The sequence below is a fragment of the Bombus huntii genome, chromosome 3 (genome assembly GCF_024542735.1).
Source record: "Bombus huntii isolate Logan2020A chromosome 3, iyBomHunt1.1, whole genome shotgun sequence".
In the NCBI taxonomy this organism is placed as follows: Eukaryota; Metazoa; Arthropoda; class Insecta; order Hymenoptera; family Apidae; genus Bombus; species Bombus huntii.
The window spans coordinates 15478357-15501090 of NC_066240.1; the positions used below are offsets into that span (position 1 = coordinate 15478357).

Here is a 22734-nt window from a genome sequence, read left to right on the forward strand (position 1 = left end):
TTGGCAACGATCTATGATAAAAAGGATCTATAGCAAACAAAATTCCACTTAATGATTCTAAAGCAACGCGGATCAGTGCAAAGTACAATAGGTATAGAAAGAAAAACGCGGAGAAGAGAGATTTCGTTCATGCATTCTAACGTTGCCCTACCTCCCTTTCTCATCGGTTAATTCTTTCCCGAAGAGGCTACCGAGATGTTCTTTCCATCTCGCTTTTTTTTCTATCTCTCTCTTGATGGAGACGCTTTCAGAACACTGGGAACACTGTTTCTCACGGTGTTCGAAAGGGACCGTCCATCAGGTAAACCCGATTGTGTCGTTCACGTCGATTAGCACGAGAGTTTTCCAAAAATTCGGGATATGCATTATACTCCCTTTGGTCCCGTGAATATCGAGCTTCTCTTTTGTATCGTTCTATCTGCATCCCCTTTATGTACCATTACCCAGACATCTGCGGTGCACTCTGCTGCTCGTCGAATCATCGTAATTTGAGATTCTGCCGGATTTTCGACGATCATGCTCTCGGGAGTGGACTTCTCTTCACGCGAATGCAAATAAGATGGAACGAGATCTCTCGCGTGTTTCGTCGGTCCTGACCATTCCGATTGAAATCTCGTGTTCTTAAGATCGCGCGCTGTTTTCAGTTTCTAACGAAAATTACTGCTTGCAGATAATTGCTTAAGGAAATTCAACGCTTTCAAACTTACTCCACTGAGTAACGTAAAGAGACCATTTTTAATTTTATCAGTGATCAGTATCAGACCGCGGAGTTTTAAACGTTTACTCGAAATCTAAAGGTGAAAAATGTCCAGAATATACGCTTACGTAAAAATATTCAAGGTACTTTCTATGATATATAGCGGATAAAACGATTTTCTACCCAGATTCCATCTATTTCGTTATATTCGTAAAAATAGGAATTTGCACAAACATGTAGAGGCTAGTGCGTATATCGTCATATTTTACACTGATTTCTCAAACTACAATTTTTTCTCACTTATACAATCGAACCTTCGGTAACCAAAATACCACGTAAACTTTGCATCTTCCAACCATATATCACGCCATAAGGAATCTCCAAATAGAGAGCCATTATTACAACGAACGAAAAGACGGAAGACGCTAAGCCATCATCGTTCCAGGAAAAGGTGAGGAACCATTATTTATCGAAGAAAGAGTCACGGTGTCGTAGCGTGATCGTCGAAAATCTGCGGACGTTCCATCGGGAATAGATCGATTCTCTAGGCATCGATACCGATCTAAAGGATCCCTATGCGTCGCGATCGTGTGTAAACTACGTTCGTTGGGACGCGTCAATTCATCGAAAATCGCACGATTTCTGGACAACAAAGAGCGAGCACGGCGAGACTGTGCAGAGAGGGAAGCGATCCATCTTTGGTATTCATTCAACGAAAGAATGAAGAGCCGTGGGAGACGGCTAGCTTGTCCTGGAAGAGGGTGGACAAGGGATGATGTCGGCGGTAATAGAGGCTGAAGAAAAAGAGAGAGAGACAAAATGAAGGAAATGGTGGGGTAAAAATGAAACGAACGACTAAAGGAACACGGTGGTATACATACGAGCGTTACGGGGAGCATCGGAAACGGATGAATCGAAGGTGTCAACCCCTATCGCCTAGCGAGATTTTCGTGGGCTGGAATTTTGTTTTACGCCGCAACGGAACGTTGGATCACGAACGGCCATAATGAGTGGCTGGTGAACGCATTGTCATGCTAATCTCGCCGCAGGGACCATCGAGATGCTCCTTCTCCCTATAGTTTAGGAAGGATCGAGGACGAAGAATCTTAGGTGGACAAAGGGACGACCAGTCCTACGTGGATCCGGGCGCCCTTGGCTGGGAGGCTGATTTTTATATTTCATATTGCGCACACTTGAACGAGAAAACCACGATCTGGAAGATAACGGCAGCGAAGGCGGTAAACGAGACGTTAACGTCGACGTTGGTGTTGATTCTAAATAAAAAATTTAAGGGACAACGAAGATCGACACTGTGGTGGGTTGTTGGTATATTTAATGGCAAATTTAATTTCTTTAGATCATTTTGCGATTTTTCTGTTTAAATTTTGCGAGCGTATCACGACTAAACATTACAAGAGAAGATATTATAAGCATATTTTTGTAGATTTTCTAACCTTAATATCGCTGTATGCTTAAGTAGGAGGAGTCACTTTACGATTTCATATGACGTAAAAATGTTAGATACAAAATTGTCAAATTTAAAAACTGCCTTCCTGAAAAAAGGTAGAAGATTCGACCTATCCTGCTCTTTCCCTATAGTGTCCGATTTGCATTTGTAGCTTGAAACATACAAGGAAAATAAGAAAATTGTTAATCGCTAAAAACATTGATTCCTAATAATATCGTCTTTCTTTCGAGTTTCTCTGCAAGACCAATCGAGCCGTTAAACATCGCACTTTGCCAAAGTATCGAAAGTGAAACAAAGTATCGGTACGATTAGGTGGATGGAGCGGCAATTGGTAATTCAACGTGATTCACGTGAAATGTACGGTTACACAAGATCGATAGGAATCTTCTGAACAAATACTCTCGATTGCCTGAGCGTTGGTCGAGAACCAGTCTTCGTCTTATTTGGACCAAACAAAAGCAGAAACGTGTCTTGGTTTCGTGTTAAAAGTATCAAGGGGCGAATTTTTATCGGCTAAAATTTAACGTTCCTGGAGGAAGGATCAGAATCGAAGAAACTGGAAGTTTCAGGCTATTATCGTATTATTAAAACACATTACTGCTCTGTTAGGCTTCTTTCTCCCTAGCGCCCCGAAAATATGTCCGTAGTGTCGATCGCGTTGTGAAATTCGAGGTGACGAATGAATCTGAAAAATTCTTTTTAACACCGATCGGACTCGGTCAGGTGGAGAGATCCTCGTCGAACTAAAACCCGATACCTCAATCAGGAACGTGTCCACGCTGCTAAATACCCTGCGTTTTCCAAAAAAAAAAAGCGTTACATCGTCATGGAACTGATGTTTGTCTGCTTTTATTTAATTTTTATCACCGTGGGAAGCGATTGTGTTGTACAATTTTGCAATTTCATAACAAGAGTGTTTCGAATAACGCTTTAAGTAAAACCACCAAAGGAGGAAATCAAAAAAGTAGTTGCAAAACCGAAACGAATTCGCGAATCTTACATGACCATCGAATACAATTCATACCGCGCTAAATGCAATCGGTAAAGCATCGATCGACGGAATAACGAGAAAACATCATCGTGAGAGTGGCTATCGATCGAAGGCCGAAAATGAAAAGCCAACGACTATCAAAGGAAGCGTGGAGAAGCGTGGCCTCGACGATTATTACGCAACCCGTTGCCGATCAAAGACAAAGATAAAGGGGCCGGTGGACGAGGTTAAATCGGACGAGATCGTTAAGCTTGTGAAATAAATCATTATTAGTCCTGCGACTGGGCGTGGTGGCGTGGTACCGGCTCGGATACACACGCCCCTGACCTCTTCAACACCCACCCATGTGCAGGTAAACTGCTGCGAAGGTGAAGCCAGGTGTGCTTCGCCTCGAAGGGTAGCGAGTCGGTATTTCTTTCTGAGCCGCGGGCCTCATTGTTGTTTAGTTTATGTAGGCCTGTCCCGATCGGTCGCTAAACTATTTGTTTACTAATGACGAATTGTCCCGTCTCCCTCAGCCATTCGACGATCCGGTCACTTCCCCCCACCTCCACGATTTTCTTTTTTCGCATATCCTCTGCTGTCTTCGTCCTCGTCTACGCGTTTCCTTCCCACCCCCTCCCCTCTCGCTTTCTTTCGCTGTTAGAACCTCGACGTTTCGAGTCCCTGAGGATTCGAATCTTGAAAAGTGGATACGGAATAATAGCTGAATCGGCTTATGTAAAGACCAAATAAATATATGTTTTCTGCAGTTAGGAAGGAGACGTATTATTCCTGGCGAAGGGCTAGCTCATCGTAAATTTCCAGCGAGACTTAGGCATCCTCGACGAATGGTAAAGAATTCGACGAAGACAGAAAGGAATTTAATCAGATGGAAGTAAAGCCAAGGTTTAATAAAGAAGGTTATTTGGTTATTCTTTGGCATTAATTAAGCTAGTTCTAGTATTATCTTATTAGTTTCATTGTATGGTAGTTCTATCCTCTCCGTATTTAACGCAAACTTATCGATGAACGAACTATACGATACATATAAAATTTCTCAACAGAAATAACTAACTTTCTGCCCGTCAGTTTTTACTTTTCAACCAATTATATCGTGTAACATGCTAATATTACGAAGGAAACATGAGAAACTTGGAGCCTTTAGCGATAAAAACGACATTTACTCGATTAAGAAGCAACCTTTGCTCTTAACATCCTCGCAGCAAGAAACAGGGATATCAAACCGAACAAACTGTAAAGCATTTCAGAATCTATAATCCAGCATCGCCAGAGTGGTATGCCGAGAGTTATATAGGCATCAACTTTCATGAACATGACCGCGATGTAGCCGACGATCAGCAGATATGGAAAAGCATCGCGCAGTGACCGCTTCGTAACATCTTTTCCGCGTCGATGAAGCAATTACCAGCAAGGAACTCGATCGTTAATTGCTCATTACGTATGTGCCAGTACCGGCTGCGAATGTGCGTGCGATTATTTATGATCGCCTGAGATTGCAAACACCCGGGGTATTAGTACCGATGCTCTGGGAAACGGTAGAACAAATAAACCCGTGAAGGTGGGCGAGGGACACAGTGCTGCACGCGTAATTAGAGGCATGCAATTACAGAACAGCGCTATGGTAAACGGTATGTAACGTAGAAACGCACAAAACATCGATACCGCCATTAAATCGTTCCTCGATATAAGGAGAAAAATCGTAAAAGGAACGTGGGAACATCGCGATCACAGATCTTGCTAATATCGCAATCTTCTCCGGAGGAGGTCGAACATCTTCCTCATACCGCTCTTGTTCGCTAGAATCCCTTGCGGGACATCCTCGTTCTCATTCGAGCTTGCGAAAAAATGAAAGCGTGAAAATACTTTCGCGAGGATAAAAGATTTTACAGATTTCTTTATTACAATTGATTCGTACGGTATTAAAGAGTTCTTGCTAGGAGAAAATTTTGAGGAGTCTCGTATAGGTCTAGAAATCTAACAATTTGTCAAACTAGTCTGTCCAGTAGTTTGATGTCGAGTAACAAACAATAATACGAAGCACATTGTCGTAGCTATTATAGACACAATCTGATCGATAAACTGTTTTTATTAAATCTAATATTCCCTGATACACGTTTCATAAATAAATGTCAAATGGAAATGCGAATCTAACCAAAAATTTACATTTGGAAATATTTCCTACATTGAATTATGACAACGAGGATTTTGCTGGTTGACCGAAATTTTGTGTATTAAACATTCATATAAATCGAAGAGAAATAAATCGACTGTTTCCAATCGTTGAGCATGGCCCTGCCGGCAGCATTCCAATATTCGAAGTTCATAGACCGAAAGAATTTCATGATTTCTATCAGCGTGTTCATATAGGATGTTACGCAAGAACGAAGTTTTCGGTGGTAAACAGAAATCTGTCAAAACATCAGGAAGACAATACTTCTGAAACGAGGGACGCTTTTCCTCTGTTCCGCAGTTTCTTTAAAAGTTTCTCCTTTTGCAAATTTTCTAAGTTTGCACTTGGAAACTGCGCTATGGCGACACTTGAGCATATCTATAAATGGATATTTTGCTATATTTAATCACCAGTCATTCCTTCCCTGCTACGTTAAATTATCATTTAACGTTCATTGTAAAAGAAAAAAAAAGTATTCGCAGGTACTTAAACAAAAGCTTTGACACTTTTAGTATCTTTTCGAAAGCGCGATATTTCACACGCACGAACGATAAGGACAATATAAAATAATACACCATACGTAATCGTACAAATATTACTGTTAATTAATTATCCTTAATTTCGTATATTGCCATAGAATGAAATTTCTAATTTCTCGTATCTTTCGTACAACAGAATTCGTCCACGAAATTCTACGTAGATACACTTCAAAAATTACACGGAGATTGTTATATCTTGAAAAGAAAATAACTGCTGTATCCTGCCTCGGCATCGGCTCAAAAATATTAAACCATCGCAACAAGAACACTCGTTTAGAGGGAAACAAATTACTTTCGTACCACCGGTGCAAAACAATACGCTCTTAATACACTTCAGTTCTAACTCACTGCTGTAACTTCGTATGATTGATTACGGCAATTACTTTTCGCGTTTTGCATCGACGACGGATGAGAGGCAGGGAGGAGGGCGAAGATTCTGAAAACGAGGACGATTCCGTGGCCGCTTTCGCGTGTGTTTAGCCAAGGTAAAGAGACGAAAGAGGTTCTTCTTGGACGATGTTCGAGTCCTCGGGCTAGTCGCGGATCATCCGTCCAGCCAATCCGAGTTAATTGGCCTCCATAGATAATTACGCGCAATTAGGAGTAGGCCGACCGGTCGTCCCGTCCTTCTCGTCCTTTCTCTCGCTGGTCTGCTCTTTTGCTTTCCCCTTGTGCCGACTTCTCACAACGAGAAAACCCATACGAAGCCAAGGAGCCTATGGAATCGGTGGAAGCGAGACAACCCGAAGCGATCGGGTCTATCGAGGCGACGAGAGGGAGAAGGATAAGAAGAGAAGAGAACGTTCAGGTGGAACTGAGAGATCGCCGGCAGGTACACAAATTATCTGGCGACGAAAAAACAACGGAAGAGCAATTAAATAATGCTACGTCGCCACATAGTAGTATTCCCTACCGCTCTCTATTCTATACCGGGTGTCTGAAATAATCTAGCTGCACATTAATTCCGAAGCAGAACGTAGCTGAACGATTATTCGAATCGTCGATACTCGTGACGTTCAAAATGAAAAATAAATCGATGCAATAGAAACGGAAAAAGAGGTAAGAAGTTTTCCATCGAAGAACTTTGCGAGCGCCAAAGTTACGAGTATGTTTGAACGAGTATTATGTGTATTATGTAATTCTACATATGGGTACTATAACATAATAGAGAATTAATTACGATACTGGTATGAAGTATGGATCTAATAAAGGTTTCAATAATACTCACGAGAAAAGTTTGACATATTTTTGTATGATTCTTTGCGAATTGAAAAGTCAAGTCTATAGTAACCTAGAGATCGTTTATTCGTCGATTGATCGATAGTTATCCAGAAATTTAGACAAACCATCGTCACATCAACCATTTAGACAAACCATTGCCACAAAAAATTGCAAATTGAATTTCATTATTAAGTTTAGGATTCTTCTTCGTCTTAACTATCCATAAATGTCTACTATTATATTATTCTTATATTATAAATGTTTGTGACTATTAACGGTGTAGAATAATCGAATAAGATAAATGCGACGTTAAATTCTTATCCAGCTATCCACTGGACTCGATTTCAATCTCAAGAATCAGAAAGAATACGAAAATCTGAGAAAATACAGAATTCTATCATCGTGTTTAAGAAGAGAAATTTATCGATAGATCACCCGTTAGACGGAACCGAAGCAAGTTTTAAGGCACAACGTGTGCTGGTGCCGTTGCATTAGAGCAACCCGACTCATTACCGCTGCCACAATTAAGGCCCAATTTCGGGACATAATGGCCGCCAATCTGACCGCACAAAAAGCCCGCGGTTGCTCTGTTCGAAGGAGAGTTAGAATCGTGCCGACGTCCCTTGCCTAATAACCAACCAAATTCTCGACTCGTCCTTTTCAGCCATCACGAATCTAGCTCTCGTATTCGGCAGGCCTAAAATTCTCTTCGATGAAACGCGTCTGCGACACGGCGATCCGTGAACTTTCACCTCGAGGCAACAGAGCGCCGACGTAACTCGTCGTCGAACTTCCACTCTGGGAAACATCGAAGAAAGTAGGACGAAATCGGCTGACCCACTGAAATTTGTACACGATCCTCTAAGAAGTTAAACCTATCCGCTCCACTTTTCCGGTACTAACTTTTTATTTTCATAACAAATATTTCGATAATAATTCCTAGAAGCAATCTTCATAAGGAGACAGAATTTTTTCTAAGAAAATTATTAAGTCGGATGATTCAACTCTATTAAAATTGTTCAGTGATATCGATTTTCCAGCTACGTTTCAGCAAACGGATTAAATGTCGAAACATGAAAGAGTCGTTAGAGTTGGAATATTGAAATGATCGATCGAAACGTGACAGAATTGCGCGTACCGCATCGCCGAAACGCAGTCTCGTTGCGTTTGGCGGTAATATTCGAAAAAAAAAAAAAAAGAAAAAAAATGGAAAAAGGAAGAAAAACGTTGGAACGTCGCGTAATTGGTGGAACCGGTGAATTTCTTTTGGCGTCGTTCGAGGTAAATTCGATTGGCGAACGAATCGGCGGCATTGACGGCGAAATATTCGAAAACTGGAGAGCCCGGGGAGGCTGCCACGCAGCCACGGATCGGACAATGGCCGACAATAGGATCGCATCCGATTTTTGCATGCCAATTTCGCGGCCGGTATTGTGCCGTAGACAATGCGCCAATAATTACGCTAAACGGCGACCATTCATACGCCCATTCGGCCGGATTCAAACCGCCTTTCCGTATCCATTATCGTCGCGCGGCGCAAATAATCGCTCCGATGCGCGCCGCTTCCAGTTTTTTTCAACTGCCGCGTCCTGCAGGTGGCATCGATCATCGATCGATAGGTTCAAGTGCGTTTCGTTTGATGCGTATTAGCGAAATCGTAACAAGATTCGTTCAGTGTGTCGCGTTTCACGTCGGTTTTTTCGTCGCGTGGAATACAACGCGAAATGCGAATATATGTGAAATGTGATGTGTTAATGGTTCGGTATTTCAGTACAGTATTCTTTTGATTTTTCTCTACTTCGAAATACGTTTCAAATTAGCTGAGTCGGTAGATACGATATATTATATCTCAGAATGCTAGATAATATGATGAATTTAATGTGTGAATAGAATACATTAAAAATATAAACAATTTTATACGCGCGTATAGCTGAGAATCAATCATATTAAGATGTTCATCATTTAAAAATTGTAAATCGTTATGTTTTTGCGTCATTACAACGAGTCGGGTTAGGTTCGATTACGTCTTTGCGTACGGTGGTTAGAGCGAAGTGTAATATTTCACCCTTTTCCTTCTTATTCTATCGATTCTATTAAGGTATACTGTATGCAACTTCGATAAAGAAGTATAATTATTATTATCATTATGTACCAATATCTCGTGATCTTTCTCTCCGAGTGGATATGGCTTGTTATAAATAGCCATAACCATAACCATAGTCATAATCATAATCGTCATTATAAAATCGCCTATTAGCTGTTGACACGCTGAACTCCTGAGTCATTCCACATTATGTATAACCTTACGAAGTATAATTAACTTTTTCGGCAAAAGAAAAAATAAAATATACCAGGAATGATTAATTCGTGGATGCACATTTATCAAGTATGTTTTATAGTTTCATAAAGTTCATTAACGATTTAAATTTGCATGGTGCGTCGAATGTCGCGTCTAATCGCTTATAATCATCGGAACGTTAAATCGATTTTATGAATATCCTCTCGGAAGACGATTCAATATTCCCTTGCAACTTTTACAATCCTTGTCGTAGGAACATGCGCTTTACGTGTGCTATATGTTTTGGCGTCAATAATTCATAGATGCGGATAAAAATTCGCAATATCAGGAATTTCCTTCGAGAACCTTCGAAGACAACTGTATAAAAGAAGTAACCTTCGAGCAAATCCCTGAGAAACCATCTAAATCCCAAATTCTCCAAAATGGTAAAAGAGTCGGCATTCCTATTAGATACGAATTCCAGCATCGGTCCCAGCGCACAACTTTAATAAGTCTTTCGATAGAGTTGTCTAGGTCGCAATGGGCGGCGTACTAAGCAAGAATCCGGCAAAGGAAATGCCAGCGTCACGTAACGAGCGGCAAACGAATTTCCATGAAAACTAGCGCGCGGCGTGTACCTGAGGGGTGGGCGTGCGTTCGAAAGAGGGCGGGAGAGTCTCTCTCTCTCTCTCTCTCTCTCTCTCTCTCTCTCTCTGTTTCTCTGAACACGGCGTGCAAATCGGATTTCCTTTCGTTAGAGTCGCTCGGCTCTCCACGGTTCGGCCAACGATATAGCTTGGTCTCGCTCTCGCATCTCGTTATGCGCGCCTCGTCTTGAAAGAAGAAAGTCTACAAACGAGAGGCAGCTTACGGAACGGGCGCGAGTCGGAAAGAGGAAGAAGGAGGATCCTGACGGTCGACCGTGAGGAAAAGAGGCTGCCGGCTCTCTGGAGAGGGGCACATCCCCCTTTGACTCGTAGAAAAGAAGGGGCCAGAGGTGTGAGCCACGGAGCAGGGCTAACTGCTCGTTTATTATGCATCGAAATGCCAGCAACGATGCCACGCGAGTGGACAGGACGTTGTAAACGGTCCGCAAAAATGAAGTAACGGCCGGCGCTGCTCTGAGTGATTCCGCGTCGCTCCGGGCTAGAACGCGGCGAAGAGGCCCTCTTCGACGCGCGAACCTTCTTCCCTCGCACTCTCCACACGACCGCCGGTCCTTTCCTTTTCGCGCGAACCCTCCTTCGATCGTTATTACCAATCCGATCGATCATTCCGACCGGAACCGTTTGCTCGACCAGCACAGGTTCTTTCTCGTGGAAGTGGCTCGTGCCTCGGCTTTTCGTGTAAATGCGAGTATGATTAATGCGATTTGATCGAGAGTATATTCGTTGGGATAGGTTTGAGTGGGATTCGCGATATATGCTACGATTTATAATTATTCGAACGATTTCGAAAGTGGATAGACATGGACTGTTTTTTTTTTTTAGTCACGGCAGACCACGACAACTTACGTCAAGTTAATTTTATGGTATTAAATACCCACGAGCATAGTGGATATAGCGCAGGTTGGAATACGGCGTGCAAAATAAATATATAGAAGTAAGAATATAATATAGATATTGCGTTGGAATAATTAATAACAATTAATAAAGATAGAAACGTTGCCGTACAACGAATTACGAAGGGATTGTACCCATGTTGATAATTATCGTGACAAAAACAGATTACCTACTACGATTATATTGGAAAAATTTGTAAGGGGACATATATGTACACATATGTCATACATAATAATTGTAAGGAATTTACTTTAAATATCAGAAGCAAGCGGATATACAAAGTTGTCTAGAAAATGTTACCACCTTAATTATTTTCAACATTGTTGCGATATAACCCTCTTCGAGTAATACCTACATAATTAGTAAAATTGATAGCTGTATCTCACCGTACCCATAACAATATTTCAAAAACTTCGTAACGTAGCATATGTTATGCAAATTACAGGTTTTGACTACAAGCACTTTCACGACCTGAAATACTTGTCTTCCATTGTTAAACATTGTAATATCATGCGCTCGAAATTTATTCGCCAACCAAGGACACCAAAAAAAGATATTGTACGTTGTGCTTAAAAAAATTGCGGAAAATTGATACGTTTAATTTTTAATAATAAAAATCAATTTCAAAAATACATCCACCATGCTAAAGAGAAAAAAGAATAAATGAATACGCGAAGTTACTTATTGATATTCAAATTTAGGAAAGTATATCCCGATTAACTCACTCTCTGGTATTCCTCGTATGGAACGAAATTAGAGCAGTGAAATTACTGGCAAATGGTAGTCGTTTCAACATGAAACCGGCGCACAATCGGGCACAATGTAGTAAAATAGTCCCAAGTTGCAATTTACTTCCAGCTACTTAACAAGCATCGATCTTCGAAAAGCGCAGACCTCGGCTGCCCTAAATGTACGCATATAAAAATCGCACCCGGAGAAAATCGAACTAAGATTAAGTTAAACCGGATCGGGCGATACCGCCTGGTGTCCGCCATTTCCAGCCGAGCCCGGATTCAATAATTCTTTCCCGTAATCTCTCGGTAATTTCGAAAAGTAAATTCTGTGAGTAAATTCCGTCGAAAAGCGGAACGTTATCGAGGTCGTTCTGAATTCCCTAATAACGCTACTTCACTGAAATCTGAAACGCCCGGCCAAACAGAGAGAGCCGCGTATTTATATTCATGGAATGCTTTATCTCGGTATTATTAACGTCATCATTTATATGCCGGATTGATCTTCCGCACGAAGCTCGGGCATGCAACACACAACCGGCGTTGGACGGTCGTTTCGCGACATAAAACTCCATCGATTGCCGAGTGATACGTTCGCGCGCGGCTGGTTTAAACGCGACACACCACGGCTAACGCGCTATGATTCACATCGCGAGGTGGGTCTCGTGTAAATCCCTGTTCATAAGTATCAGGATACTTATTGGTTTAACACGAAATGTTGTAATGGAACGATATTAATATTAATACAGAAACGATTAATTTCGCGACGACGTGGTGTACTATGATATATGTTGAAATCAGCAGTAATATAGTTCCGTTCTTGTTGTACTTTTCCTTGAGATCCGTTCGTTCTATTTTTTTACATTTCTCACATTCCTTCCATCCCTTGCATTCCCTACATTCCGTCCATCCCTTACATTTCCTACATTCTTCACTTTTCTTTTCTTTCCGACACTTTGTATCCATTGTCCCGCTTTGCAATAAATAAATGTATGGTAGTAAGTAATTTGTTTGTCGAAAAGGTTGATGTTAATCGTGTGTCATGTACTCGTATAAAGTGGTGCTGATCAATTTGACTCGAGAGAGAGACTCGTATAATTTTGAATTAGATTTCTTGCGAGTTCACCTCGTTTCTTCAATACCTATGTATCCTAATAATCGTGAACGAGATAAGCGTGCTTCAACGACCGTTAATTACTCGGATTACCAAGCCAAGTAATTAACACCTGAACGAATACGGTTGATTAATTACCAACTCACCATTCCGGGGATCGGTGTTCTGCACAGTCTTCCCGCCTCTCTGTTTCGTTTCTGCCGACGTCACATTCTTCGCGCGAATCTGAAAGACAGAAAAAAATCGCTCGTTACCAATCTGTCGCGTTCACGCGGTGCTACATCGTCGTGGACGCGGAAGGTGTGCGGGTCGTTTGCGGTTAATATCGTCGATCATCGGCGTAGATTGGATCGAAGAGCCGAAGCCTCTGTATAACTTCGAAACGCGTAACGCATCGTCCTCGTTGAGAAATAAATTTGCGACGCGTCACGAGGCAATTGGGGAGAGAGGGGAAGAGATCGATCCTCGATTACGCGGCGGTCTGACCGTGGACGTGCAAACAGGCCTATACCGAGATCTAATTATCCCGGCTGTTCGTCGATAAAAACAATATTAATTTTCCTCGAGACGGGGTATACAACCGGCGTATCGATTTATCGGGTGTTCCTTCCAATTTCGGTTACAGACCTTCCTCTCGCACGCGATTAATCCTGTATCGATCCAGTTCGGATCGAGTCACTAGCGGATATAAAATATTTTTTTCACGCGTTTTACATTTTCCTCGTCAAAATATTGCACTACTATTATATTGTACTTGTACTTGTATTATACTGTACTAATTGTTTTTGACAGTCTTACAATGCAGGATCAGTTGTTGGCTTATTGCGTTTTTTATTAATTAATTCTTCGTTTATCGTCCGTTACGTAAAGATTTAGTCTACATCGCATCGTTAAATTTATTCACCTACAAACACCCGGTATAATCCAGTGGCGCACCGTATATCGGTAATTCAAGCGGCGTTTGCTCGATGAGCGGTATTCTATAATTAGTATCGGACAGGGGAATTTTTATTTTCGTTTAAACTTGAACGTCCTTGCCTGGCGGCCCAACGTCACGGATTCGTATCTTTTTTACCCCGGCTCCGGAGGCGGCAGACCACGGAGATTTCGCGGCCGGTTCGATAATAATTATTATCGTCGAAGCTTATTTTTTCACCTAGCGTCCTCATCGTGCTGGATCGCGTTCGGCCGTGTAGTACTCACGCGTTACGAACGCTAATTCGCTCTCTCTGGCGGTCAGTTAAAAAAATGAGGATTACAAATAATTTGAATCGCAAGCACCACGATACGCCGGCGGCGGACATCGTCCGGCGACCACCTGGCGTCTTCTTCTCTTTCCTTCGAAAATTTTGCCCCGTCTCCACCGTCTCCACACAGAGTCTGTTCTTTTCATTTTCTGATTATTGTAGTTGCTAGGAGTATTCAACTATAGCAAGATATCGCCCTATTGTCGAGGTAATAGATTTTTCACATTTCTCACATTCCTCACAAGGAGAAGATTATCGCATAAGGTTATCACGAAGACAAAATATGTTCTCAGATGCATTAAAATTAGGATATATTACTGAAAATTTAAGAGCAGATATCTATATTTAACTAATATGTAAGAGAACGAGAAGGACGTACCCATATTATTTTTGGATCTTATATTATAGTAATAGTGAATAATAACGAAGAATCTTTCGTTTGGTTCGACACAAAGGGTGCAGCATCGGCTAACTATTAAATTCGAACTCTAACAACGTATTTCTTTTACCGTGTCCTATCTTTATTTTCTTAGATCATTGTTCTGCATCGAAGCCAAAGAATTTTTACCGCTGTACTCGCAACCTACAAATATTATCCTCTATGCAAAAAGTTTCGGTATTTTTATATCGATCCTACCATGATATCGGTAGACTTTGACTCTCGATGAATTCTTCTGCAACAACTTTTCGGGATCTCTTAATAGCCCAACTCGCGTTATTCATACGTATATTTCCGTAACAATCAAATTTACAAGCGTTCCGAGCAAAAGGAGAAACTAAAAAAGAATCGTTCATCCGTGAGCCTGTTGGTAGTTGGTCAGCCCCAGCGAGCATGTAACGACCGATGATTATTTTCGGTATTTTTCGCAAACGTCCACGACTAATAGCTCGTGACTGGAAACCTCAAAAAGCGTCCATAAATCCGGCCGGATTTTGTTTTCACGATTTAGTGACCGCTATTTTTAATTCATCCCGCGTAATTTCGAGAGCTTTAGCCTTGAGTGCCTCGATGAGATTCATGCTCCGCTAACCGGGCCCGCTCGAAAACTATTCTCTATGTATTATACACGCTCATACATTTTCATTTTGAGGACGTGCGTCGAAAATGAAACAACGCTCGTTCTACGAATGGCTAGCGTGTGACACACGGTCATCATCATCGGCGTCGTCGTTGTCGTCGTCGTCGTCTTCGTCGTCTTCGTCGTCTTCGTCGGCTCCGTCGGCTCCGTCGGCTTCGTCGTCTTCGTCGTCGTCTTCGTCGTCGTCTTTGTCGTCGTCGTCGTCGATGGCCTCGGCGGCGGCGTCTCCGACAACAAGCATCGGTGGATACGGGAATAGGCTTAAAAAACAAGATAAATGAGAAAAGGTGAGAGACACCGTGGCAGGAAAAAAAAAGAGGTCACCGGCAATGTCTACGAGCGTGCTTACTACGCTACTTTAGTTAATTAGAGGCAAAATAAGACAAGGTCTAAAGCAAGACTCGCAGATTCTTCTTCTTTCCGCCACCCATTCGTTCTTTCTCCTTTCTTCCTTCGTGCGTTTCGTTCCCTTTAAGCGTTCACCTTTCCTCCCTCTCACGCTTCTCTCACTTATTTGTGTTTCCCTGTGTTTGTTTAATCAGGCGCCGGACTCAGTCTTCATTACTAGCACTAATTTATCTGCCTTGTCGTCCGACTCTTTCCAACCATCCGACCACGATCCTTCTTGTCCATTGTACGTACGTAGGAGAAAACAGTGGCGTAACGAAATAACTGGGAGCCTTCGTTTCTGTTGAACGCGAAACCGAGATGTTTTATTGTCCTCGTTCCATGTAATTCGATGTAATCCTCCTCGAGCCTGCGTTCCTTGTTTTCTCGCCGGTTCCTTCTGCTTCTTTTCCTGTACCGTTCCTTTTTTTCCCCTGTCTTTTTAAGCATCATACATTTCAGCAATTTATTTGTAATCTCGGTACATTAATCACGGAGTGTGACGAATTCGAACGGTATAGGACGATGCGTAGCAATCTGAAGTCAATTTGCACGGAATCGACCAATTACTGGGAAATTTTCCTATCAAATGTACGAGAGAACTTACGGTAGCGACTAAAAAAACACGATCCTCTTTAATAATTTGCGAAGGATTAATTTTATGACGATCTTGACAAATTTTATCGACGACGACACTATCCGCTTCGTTTAATTCCATCTCAATAAAAATTGATTTTCAGATCTTTCTATACCAGAAAGTCAGTTTTACTCTTCCTTTTAAGCGTTACATGCCGACACACGGAGAGAACATTTTCGTCCTGGCAAATTTCAGATTAGCCAAATGCTCGAAAGGATTTGAGAACTAGAAAGATATTGAATCGACCATCGGTCGGGATCACCTCGAATACGAAATCTCAGGGAACAAATTAACTTGCGCGTTAAATTAACCCGGCCGTTCGTCGAATCGAGCGACGAAGCTCGGTAACGCGTCTTACCGTCCAGGGACAAAAGGGAGTTCGATAGCAGGATGAGGAGACGAAGAAGAAGAACGAAGAAGAAGAAGAGTCGTACGGGGGGCTTCTGGATATCGACGGCAATATTCGTTAAGTCCCGCTAAGACCCTGTATGTGGTGTAGTTCGTTCATTCGGATTGCCAAGTCTCTTTCCGTCCTTTTCTCTCTTTGATTTCTCGCCCCTTGCCTTTCTTATCCCGACGACTCGTGGGAGAGGGAGAGCGGTGACGATCGTTTCTCCGTTCTGTCTTTCTCACCCACGCGACAGACTTTAGGTCCAGGAATACCTCTATGCCGAAGGATCAGCGTGTCAATAAGGTGTTTGTTTAATTTGCGGATTTGTCTGCTTGCGCCTTCCACGCCCAGTGCCTCTCAACTAGCTAGCGTCAGCGAATTGACGAATACAAAGAGAGAAATCTTGGATAGTTGGATTCATCGAAGACGCGATAATAGTTTCGAAGAATTAGCAAGCTACGTAAGTGGTCATAATTGTTTCTAAATCTTTTTTACGTTAATATATAATTATTTTTGTCGAATATAATCGTTGAATAATCGTTTTTAAAAGAATTTACGTTTGAACTGTACGATACTACTGGCTTTTCGAACAAATATTATTACACTCAACGTGAAATAATAATTATGTTACATTAGCTGATGTCTATAGTCATTTGAAGGTCGTAGAAGGTCGTCGAGGTTGTGCCGATTGAAGATTATTTTGAGGGGCCATGAAAGTCATTCTTCCTCTCATCGTCTGTGGGTGGATGTTGGAAAGTTATCGAACACTGCGAAGACGTAGCAAATACGTTACTTTTCCAAGTGAGGTAGCATTGCACATTGATGATATTGCACTTCTGAATGAGCGAAGTATGCACTTCGTTGAAAGAGAACTTCTCTGAATATGTTTTTGTTCTATGAAACATAAAGGCTGTAATTTATTTCAAACGCTGTATTTAGATAGATATGCCGTCGTTAATTTGATACGTTGAATTTGTAGTTTATGGCAATAAATACTATTGGACGCTATTCGTGTAAATAAAACGACGTCCTAACGAGGTTTGTCGATACAACATACGTGTACAGCACGTATAGTAAATTTCTGCTTATCCTATTCGCAAGAAAACGATTCGGATAAATTTCAAACACTGAACACACCAACTAGGTGAAAAGAAAATTTACTGGAACAATGAGAGATTGTATAAAGTACTAATCATTGCTCCATCGTTTGAAATAAATTAAAGCCTATAAAATATTAATACATCGATACGGTGACAAAAATCTTTTCACGGAAATACTTTTCATAATACATGCCTCGTTATGAAACCTACAGTTCTATTTTATTCTTTCGTGGACAAAACTTTCGTCGATGTCGTAAAAGTGTTTCCGTCGAATCATTCGATCCGTAATACGAGCAAATTTTAACGAAGCGCCATGCTGGTAACAAGCGAGCCCCGGTGACTCGCGGGTAGAATACGTTTCATTGTGTGCGCACAAAAATCAGGAAATCACGTATTCCTCGGCATGCATAATTCTGGCACAATGCATACACGAGCGAAATGTTTTATCGTAATGGTCGTGACGTGCGGACGTCACGTAAGTCAACGCGATTATGAGAAAGCAGTTAACGTCATTTCAGTCGATTCCCATGCACATAAATACGCGGAGCGGAACCAGCTGTCCACCACAATGTGGAAGATCCTTCGATGAGACGAACAATTACATAAGGGACGCGACGTTCTCTCCTCTGCCAATAGACGGGAGAGAGAGACGGGTCAGCCTTTCGCCTCATTAAGCCGTTCTTTCCGCCAAATAAATGAAGAAGTTGCGCGGAATTTCAGGCCACCGGTATACGAAAGGGACAGCTATTAAAACGCATGAGAAGCATATTTCTGTTGGAAACAAATTCGAACTGTCCTCGCCACGAGAGCGGATTTGCTTCTATTTACGCTCCAAGGCATGAACTTAAGAGAGGCACGACAGTTTCTTCTTTAAACGTATCAAATTGTTCGTGTAACTTTGCCAGCAATGGTAGGTAGATTAGCGAAAGGTGGAGTTATTATTTTGTTACGTACAGAGAATGAAAATCATTTCAGACTCTACGATTCTGTGATAAAAGGTTCGTTAAAAAAATTTCCGTCACTTTTATGCGTCAAACCCTTTCTCCATGTTCATTTACGGTGGCCACAAAAATATGTATCGTAACATTTATATATCAATCAGTTGGGTGTAAACACATTTAGGTATAACTAGATTACGATATATCGAAAGGTAAAAAACGATAATATGTCAAAACTAGTAAATCGTGGAAGTAAACTAATTTTCAAAATATTCATCCGCGTGCTTTCTATACAGATTGCAACGGTAACAGAAGGTCGCGTGAAACGAGTAAAATCGACGATTAAACGCCGATGGCATAGCATTTAAAGCGGTGGAATGAGTCCCCATCCTATCCAGATTACGCATTGTCTCTCTCTCTCTCTCTCTTTCTCTCGGAACTCTGGGAAATAGGGGTCGTTATTGCAGTGCAATGTAACGGCCATGAAGGTCATTGTTCAACCGTTTTTAGGGTTCGAGCAATGACCAGTTCCGGCGCGCATGAGAACGGACTGAAACAAAAGCTGGCAAACCTGTTGGAAACAATCGGCCACGGCTCACCCTTGGTTGGGGGAGCTTATAACGCTCAGAAGGGGATGAACAGTTGGGTGACTTTTTTTGGCCTAAGAGGAGCTGCCATTGTGCGATACTCGCAACATGTGTGCCTTCGTGTTGTCACGATGAGATCCCCCGATCATCCTTCCACTATGTTTCACCGCGATTCTTCAGCTTCCAAAGATGCAACTTTTGTTTCTTTTTCCTGTTATAACGTAACGAATTGACGATTACGTGAAAACTTTCATAACGTATTTGGTCGATTAAACGGGCTAATTCGAAAAAATGAAAACTGTGTCACTGTAAATTACGCTACGGTTTAGTGTCAGATTATATCTTTTGCATGTTTGCCACATACTTCGTCAAAGACGTCATTAGAAACCAAGGAATTAAGTTAATTGCAGTTAGGACAATTTCTATCTCTTTCTGGAAGTTACAAATCGTCGAAGCTTGTAAAAGTATTATTTCCACTCTACTTTAAACGAAAACTTCAAAAAATATCGTGATGTTCTAACGACAGGCGTATTAAGAAAACTGCGATATAAACAAATATTCTCCAGGGACGAACCTGTGCAATATTATACAAGATTTCCGGCTAATTCACCGTGTGTCTATCTTCCTCCACCGTTTTTCACCCTTTCCAGTCTCATCTACCTTCGATTCCTTCTTTACACGTTTCCCGTATTTCCCTCATTTTCCGTCTTCTTACACAATCCTCGGCTTTTCCTCTTACAGAATGAAGGTTAGGGAAGGGTGTGAGGCCACGGTGAAGGCGAGAGCATGAAGCGGGCAGAGGCGAGTCGAACGTAGGAAGTAAGCTGCTCGTGGAGGGGAAGACGGGGAACGGGGTTGGTCAGTGCTCCTTACTTAGAGGGTGGCGAGTCTGTTCTTAATTAACGCTCGCCTCTTTTGCTGCACACCCCTCGCCACCGTGGCACCGTAATGAGGCTCCTCGAGTGTGTGTGTGTGTAATACGTGTGTACGTCTATGTATATGCGATACGTAAGTGTCGGGCATGGCTGGGAGCCAGTGTGGGTGACCTAGATGAGACGCGCCCCCGTCTAACTAATTCTTTTCTTCCGCGCTGACCACTAAAGTAAGTAGATGGCCGTGTACGAGGCATCGACGTCGGTGTGCGGATAGTTCCAAGGTATTCGTGCCGGTTCCACCAGCGTCTGGAAACACGTACATGTATACATGGTGGATATATGCTCGGGCAGCGTGGCCATATTCCTCCGAGCGAGCCACAGCCGGCTACCACTCGTACAACTTCCACGTTACCTCGTGAGAGTTAGGTGAACGTAAACACTATACCGTAGCTTCCGTGCATTAAAGTGTATCAAAATGACTTTACGTCGTGTGCCACTGTATTTCGTACATTAGCGGCGTGGATCGAATGTCACCGAGAAGCCTGGTTCTGCTTTTGCGCAGGTTAGCCATACAACGGCTACGGTGCTATCGCAATTTGCAATCGATCCAGCGTTTGCTCTTAGTCCAGACTTTTCAGATTCAACTTCTTTCCATCGAATTCTTCCGTCACGATCGAACCAAGATTCCGCCGGGTGTGCTGGTTTCATCGACTCTTACGATTGTCCTTTTACCGCGTTTCTTTCAGACCAGCTTCGAAAGCTTCGACGTATTATCATAGAAATGAAGTTTATTTTCACGTGTTTCGTGCGACTTGCTCTCTCATACGTTTTTCTATTAGTATCGTTTAATATTTATGGCAAAGCTATAGAGAAGCTACGGTAAAGCTGTGGTAAAGCAATCTCGTATTGAATTAACTATTTGATCACCTGAAGGGAAGGTGGTCAAAATGATCAATACACTCTATATGCTTGAATTAAAAATTTAGAAACGTATAACACAGCGTATAATCTGATTTATAGATCAACGATGTGAATTGACGCTGCTTGTTAGATAACTGTCCACTGTCAAAAATATCAACGTCAAAGTATCAAAGTATCGTTTATGTTATAAGAAGCGTCACTGGAAGAAAACCAAACGTGGGAATGGTGTAACGCAAGAGAAGGTCACGGCGCGTTTATTTCACGCGGGGCGTCACATCCTAAACCATAAAATCGTTGGTTTCGCTAGCGAGAAACGAAGCGTTCGCCACAAAGAAAAGAAAAGACAGGTGGACGATCGACGGGCCCATTCTTCAGTCACATCCTGGGCTGGTCCCACCTCCGCCTTCTGCCTTCTTCCTGCTACCCCCTTTCCTAGCGGACCACGGCGTGGATAACAGCAATTAAGCCTTCCCCGTTAATAGAGACGATTGTGATTAATTATCGGATTTAATGACCGGCTACTTGTACTTGTAAATATAGGGACACAGGACGCGCGCATGTGGCTACACCGTAAAAATTAGAGACCATGATTCCTCAGGGTGCTCCTCCTTCTACTCCACCGATCTCCGCCTCCCCTTGCGCCTACTTCTTCTTCGTCCTCGTGTGTCACCGGTACGCGTGTGCGCCCGCCAGAGAGAAACGGCCGTGTCACACTCCGCTGATCTTTTAACCGGCAATCAAGCAGACCTGTGGGACCGTCCACCTTAGCATCCTATACGAAACCTAACCTATTCTGCTTACCAACGTTCCAGTGTCTTTCAGAAGAGCCTGTTTAAGCAGCTTCTGTGTATCTGAATTTTGGAAGCTTTCCCTCTCGGTATTTGGCCTTTAGTTACACTTACGTATGGAAAAACAACGTTACACTCGTGCGGAACACGCACACAGCTTATTCGTATCGTGAACGCGTGGTGTCTTATTCACACCTTTTTCTTTTTCTCCTACAGTGTGTTATCAAACGTGATCGCGCACATACGTTTCAAAAGGCAACCTATAAGTTAACTCGTCGTATTGGGATTGAGTGTCGTTAACAAAGTTGGACGAGTTAATAAACTTGTTAATATTCGATATAGTTTGAAATTCTCACGTGCGAGTTGTTTGATTTCAAAGTGACGTATTAACAAGTTGGTCAACGCCGCAATTGAATCTTATGGCGCGTGATCTCGTAGCACATTAACGTTAAATAGTGGCAAAATGTCAAAATATCGTTCGAAGAAAACGCGTTTTATGGCTGGAACAGTGCGAACTGTAATAAGAATCCGGGACGCGAAGGCTTGAAATATCTCATTGGTTAACATTGTTTGTCGAGCAAGAAAGGCCGCAGTGTCTGAAGCGTGACTTTTAAATGCGCCCAGGCTATTTTCAACAACGATCTCAATGGAAAACTAGCGATATTATAAACATACAAAGTGTAAGACGTTCGTGGATGAAAGGTTTGAATCACGGCCAAATTACCGTACATATTGACTAATCGGGACCGAGAGTATTATAGCTGGGCGAAGTTTCGTTTAAATGCTATGTACGCCAATATTTAAATGATATGTATTCGTAAAATCGACCAACCGGTGCATATTTAAGTATTGTGCATGAATATGAGACGCCGGCGTGGGAGAGCGTGAGCTCACGTGCCGAAATTAACTGTGGCCTCTTGGCATTTAAAAATAATTGGTAATTATTGGCATTATTAATAGTTTCGCTGGCTCGAGCGGACGGCGCGTACAAGTTTGCAAACGCGCGTTCA

General features: G+C 42.2%; 1 protein-coding gene across 7 annotated transcripts in view; it reads right to left on the reverse strand.

Annotated features, from left to right (window-relative positions):
• LOC126863993 (zinc finger homeobox protein 4-like) overlaps positions 1–22734 on the reverse strand; it is a 410183-nt gene that overhangs the window by 380501 nt on the left and 6948 nt on the right. For all 7 annotated transcript variants that reach the window (XM_050614831.1, XM_050614828.1, XM_050614820.1 and 4 more), the window contains exon 2: positions 12921–12999. The gene's annotated coding sequence lies outside the window, so the exon portion shown is untranslated. The remainder of the gene's footprint in view (positions 1–12920; positions 13000–22734) is intronic.